Source organism: Oncorhynchus clarkii, unplaced genomic scaffold, assembly GCF_045791955.1.
Source record: "Oncorhynchus clarkii lewisi isolate Uvic-CL-2024 unplaced genomic scaffold, UVic_Ocla_1.0 unplaced_contig_10524_pilon_pilon, whole genome shotgun sequence".
NCBI lineage: Eukaryota > Metazoa > Chordata > Actinopteri > Salmoniformes > Salmonidae > Oncorhynchus > Oncorhynchus clarkii.
This window is the reverse complement of record NW_027261120.1, coordinates 3,367-9,509: the sequence shown is the minus strand read 5'-3', so window position 1 is coordinate 9,509 and position 6,143 is coordinate 3,367.

Here is a 6,143-nt window from a genome sequence, read left to right as displayed (position 1 = left end):
GTTCCTCCAGTCTCCAGACCCAGGCTCCTCCAGTCTCCAGACCCAGGCTCCACATCCAACAGCTGACCTATGAGTTCCTCCAGTCTCCAGAGCCAGGCTCCACATCCAACAGCTGACCTATGAGTTCCTCCAGTCTCCAGAGCCAGGCTCCACATCCAACAGCTGACCTATGAGTTCCTCCAGTCTCCTGAAACAGGCTCCACATCCAACAGCTGACCTATGAGTTCCTCCAGTCTCCTGAGCCAGGCTCCACATCCAACAGCTGACCTATGAGTTCCTCCAGTCTCCAGAGCCAGGCTCCACATCCAACAGCTGACCTATGAGTTCCTCCAGTGTCCAGACCCAGGCTCCACATCCAACAGCTGACCTATGAGTTCCTCCAGTCTCCAGAGCCAGGCTCCACATCCAACAGCTGACCTATGAGTTCCTCCAGTCTCCAGAGCCAGGCTCCACATCCAACAGCTGACCTATGAGTTCCTCCAGTCTCCTGAGCCAGGCTCCACATCGAACAGCTGACCTATGAGTTCCTCCAGTCTCCTGAGCCAGGCTCCACATCCAACAGCTAACCCACACACTGGCAAGTTGCCTCTAACTGGGGTAGCTCTGGTCACAATACCAGTATCACTATACTATGATACTCAACTTTCCAAGGCAAAAAAGGAAACAAAACTGTTTAAACTCTTTAAAAACATGCTTTATCTAAAATATTGTTTTCTGTAGCTTGAAAAACAAACAAATGTGTCTCTGGTGTATCCAACATTAAGACCTCTGAGTATTGCGATACTGTTATTGAGAAACTACTAGGGAGATGGTAGAAGATGCCTCTAACTACTGGTCTGGGGTCAGACATTGTTTGATGGGTAATCTGATCCTAGATCTGTGGCTTAGAGGAAACTTCTACTCAGAGGTGATCTGACGTCCTGTATTTAACCACACTGGTTGTTTTGTTGTCTGACTCTGTGCTCTCAACACACCGGGGACAACGAGAGAGAACCTCAGACATGTTGTGGAAGGTCATCATGATTGTACAGATTATTTGTATGTGTGCTATACTTAAGAGAATAAAGTCGCCACAGGTTGTGTTTTTACACAGTACTGTGTCATCAGGTTGTGTTTTTACACAGTACTGTGTCATCAGGTTGTGTTTTTACACAGTACTGTGTCATCAGGTTGTGTTTTTACACAGTACTGTGTCATCAGGTTGTGTTTTTACACAGTACTGTGTCATCAGGTTGTGTTTTTACACAGTACTGTGTCATCAGGTTGTGTTTTTACACAGTTTTTACACAGTACTGTCATCAGGTTGTGTTTTTACACAGTACTGTGTCATCAGGTTGTGTTTTTACACAGTACTGTGTCATCAGGTTGTGTTTTTACACAGTACTGTGTCATCAGGTTGTGTTTTTACACAGTACTGTGTCATCAGGTTGTGTTTTTACACAGTACTGTGTCATCAAGTTGTGTTTTTACACAGTACTGTGTCATCAGGTTGTGTTTTTACACAGTACTGTGTCATCAGGTTGTGTTTTTACACAGTACTGTGTCATCAGGTTGTGTTTTTACACAGTACTGTGTCATCAGGTTGTGTTTTTACACAGTACTGTGTCATCAGGTTGTGTTTTTACACAGTACTCACAGTCATTCGTTTTCCTTTAAATGGTTTGGGCACTTCAGGGATTGATATGATACAGTGGAGTCTGATCTCGTACTTTTCAAGAGGGCAGATATCAGAGCAGTATAAATGGGCTCCCGGGTGGCTCAGCGGTCTAAGGCATTACTACAGACCCTGGTTCGATCCCGGGCGGTATCACAACCGGCCGTAATTTGGGAGTCCCATAGGACAGTGCACAATTGGCCCAGTGTTGTCCGGCTTAGGGGAGGGTTTGGCCGGGGAAGGCTGTCTTTGTAAATATGGATTTGTTCGTATCTACTTGCCTAGTTAAATAAAGGATAAATAAAGGTTAAAAATAAGCTCAGGGACCATATGTATCAACCATCTCAGTGCTGATCTAGGATCAGACTCCCCCCTGTCCATGTAATCCTGTTCATTGTTATCTAAATGGCTAAACTGATCCTAAATCAGCAGTCTTTTACTCTGAGACACTTGATATATAATAAGGCCCCAGGAGCCTACCAACTTTCCTCCTTGTGAAGTCCTCCTCTCATAAAGGATGTTATCACGCGGGTTGTGTTGGTCCGCTGTGAAAAGGACCCTGTGTTTACATGGCTGCCCACTGTTAGTGAGAAAAGGACTTGTCCCTGTGTTTACATGGCTGCCCACTGTTAGTGAGAAAAGGACTGGTCCCTGTGTTTACATGGCTGCCCACTGTTAGAGAGAAAAGGACTGGTCCCTGTGTTTACATGGCTGCCCACTGTTAGAGAGAAAAGGACTGGTCCCTGTGTTTACATGGCTGCCCACTGTTAGAGAGAAAAGGACTGGTCCCTGTGTTTACATGACTGCCCACTGTTAGAGAGAAAAGGACTGGTCCCTGTGTTTACATGGCTGCCCACTGTTAGATAGAAAAGGACTGGTCCCTGTGTTTACATGGCTGCCCACTGTTAGAGAGAAAAGGACTGGTCCCTGTGTTTACATGGCTGCCCACTGTTAGAGAGAAAAGGACTGGTCCCTGTGTTTACATGGCTGCCCACTGTTAGAGAGAAAAGGACTGGTCCCTGTGTTTACATGGCTGCCCACTGTTAGAGAGAAAAGGACTGGTCCCTGTGTTTACATGGCTGCCCACTGTTAGAGAGAAAAGGACTGGTCCCTGTGTTTACATGGCTGCCCACTGTTAGAGAGAAAAGGAACAAGCATGTTGGAGTGGAGTCTCTTACAGGCCACCCAAGAGCTATTGTTGCTAAGCTACATGTCCAACCCACCAGTTTTAGCTGGACTGTGTTCTATTTAAGGACAATTCTAGAATGGACTCTTGTATTCATGGAAAGGTAACACAGTTGTTCCGTCACAATGTTCCGTCTCTTCTCACAGCCACTGTACCTCTGTGGCTGTGAGGAAAGAGACTATGTAATGTTGAGTTCGAAACATCACACTGAAATGAATGTCAATGTTGTTAGTAGGTCTGTGCTGGTTTATGCCCATCAAGTTATGAAAAGGGTTCATTCAGACCATTAGGGACAGGTAAGAAACAGGGTACAAAGGAACAATATACACTATATATACAAAAGTATGTATGTGGACAGCCCATCAAATTAGTGGATTCAGCTATTTCAGCCACACCCATTGCTGACAGGTGTATAAAATCGAGCTCACAGCCATGCAATCTCCATAGACAAACATTGGCAGTAGAATGGCCTTACTGAAGAGCTCAGTGACTTTCAAGGTGGCACCGTCATAGGATGCCACCTTTCCAACAAGTCAGTTTGTCAAATTTCTGCCCTGCTAGAGCTGGCCCGGTCAACTGTAAGAGCTGTTATTGTGAAGTGGAAACATCTAGTAGCAACAACGGCTCAGCCGCGAAGTCGTAGGCCACACAAGCTCACAGAACGGGACAACTGAGTGCTGAAGTGTGTAGGGCATAAAAATCATCTGTCCTCGGTTGTAAAACTCATTACTGAGTTTCAAACTGCCCCTGGAAGCAACATCAGCACAAGAACTGTTTGTCAGGAGCTTCAAGAAATGGTTTTCCATGGCCGAGCAGCCGCACACAAGCCTGATATCACCATGCGCAATGCCAAGCATCGGCTGGAGTGGTGTAAAGCTCGCCGCCATTGGACTCTGGAGCAGTGGAAATGCGTTCTCTTGAGTGATGAATCACGCTTCACGATCTGGCAGTCCGACAGACGAATCTGGGTTTGGCGGATGCCAAGGAGAGCCCTACCTGCCCCAATGCATAGTGCCAACTGTAAAGTTTGGTGGAGGAGGAATAATGGCCTGGGGCTGTTTTTCATGGTTCTGGCAAGGCTCCTTAGATCCAGTGAAGGGAAATCTCAACCCCATCGAACACCTTTGGGATGAACTGGAACAGACTCCTACACATACTTTAAAGGCTGCATCCCAAATGGGCCCTGGCACAAAGTGCACTATAAAGGGAACAGGGATCCATTTAGGATGCAAGCTTTAAAGTATGTGTAGGAGTCTGTTAAGAAAGCAGAAGTTTCACTGACATAGTATGTCCTACCTGGTTTCAGTTCCCGTTATTCTGTGGAGGCTATAAATGGTGTAGCATAATAACTGTAAAGTCAATTGCTCCAAAAGAAACAAACAAGTCATGGAAAGGAATCTCCCTAATTACGGCTACATGAAGTTGGATGCAATGCCGAGGTCATAGGGCTAGAGTTACACACATATTTCATTTTTATTTAAAAAAGTATAATGTTTTAGGTATGCAAAATACTCAAACTTGGTTGTGCAGTCAGCCTGGTTAAAAGGCATCCTTTTAGAGGGAGTTCTATTATGACCGTGTACGGGGCATGCGCGTTTCTCCAAGGCCAGTTTCCATAGCAGTGGTCGCACCGCGAGATAAGTTCTCCAAGTTATGATGATTGACTGACACGCACCGTGCGAGTTCCTTTGATATGGATCTTACTATGGACTTACGTACGTTACATTTTATATAGCCTAGTAGCCTTCCTAATTGTTGCCTGACCAATTGATTCAGTGCGCTTTTGCGTTTTGGCAAGAGACTGTAGCTGAGACAAAAGTCCGACTGATTGGGTAAAACAAACAATTATGGGCAATCAAGACGGTGAATTATGCTTCTTAATTTGAGCTAATATTTATTTTTGTCATCACAGTGTGCTTTTCGTTTTTGAACGCCATCCGACAAAAGTAAGTAATTTTCTAATAATTTTGAATACACTTTACAGATGTAAAAAGGTACACTTCAATAGCTTATTTGATGTGTTATGATATGTGTATAATCAGTGTATGTATTTTATGTTTGCAGCTGTGCACGTTGGTGTTTTGGAAAATGGTTAGTTCTGATTGTGGTGTTTGCTAGCGTTGTTGAGTGTGTGACTGACAGATGATGAAAACAAAACGCATCATGGAACATTCGCAGTTTAACGTCCGGTTGGTGCATTTTGTTATGGCTTCTATATATTAAAGCCATTTGACTCACTATACATTTTCCTGTCTCGATTTATGTTTCAACTATTGTGGGAACTAGGGCTACATTATTTGCCTAGCAAAACAGTGTAGTCGGAGAAACCATCCGATTGGCAGGAGCGCAAATAAGAAGCCTGGGTCCTATTCATTAGTCCACACCGGAGCAAAACGTTTTGCAACTGCAAACGAAAACGAGGGTTTAGTCCAGACTAGTCTTTCCCAGTTTCAGTACATTTTCTTCCGTATGGCGCTTAATGAATACACCACAGGGATTTATTACTGAATTTGCTAGGCAACTGAATTTCAACCCCTGTCAATGAACTCAGGAGGCAGACAGGATCATACGCCCATGTCAAAGCGCTGGCTCAATGCCCAGGTGTGCCAAATTTAAGATGACGACAAAACGATTAGCTCTACAGCATCATCATTTTTCATGCACTAACATTCTGACAATTGAATTTTGAGAATAAAGAGAAAGGTCATTATGATTTTGACAGCTTAGTGGAGAAGGTAAGACGAGGAAGGGACCATTTTAAGTCAGATATAACGATAGAAACATCGTGGCATAGGAGGAGTTTGTCCGCGTAAATGTCATAGAAAAAGTTCAGCTTTGATTGGGAAAGGTTAAAATGTTGTGCCTGCCTGACTGCTCAAAGCAATATCCTCCTTGTGAAACGAACTTCTGTTTTTAAAAACCCGATAGTCCAAAGAAAAGGAAGTAGATTTGTTTTCATCTTAACCAAAACCGTCCAGAAGGGTTGGATATTATGACCACAGTTGTGTCCGTCCCAAACGGCACCCTGTTCTTTATATAGGGCACTACACTCGACTAGAGCGCTATTGGTCCTGGTCAGAAATAGTGTAATATATAGGGAATCGGGTGCCATTTGGGACGTCGGCCCAGAGTGTTTAGATATTATGCTGAACCGCTATGGACACTGTGAGAAAAGCTGTTAATACAGGATGGTTGTGGGGGATGGTAACGATGCCGTCATGCTCCAACTCAACTAATTTCCCTGGCAAATGTAACCGCAGCCTACCAAGTGTGGCATCATGCATTCTAAAAGAGACACAAAAC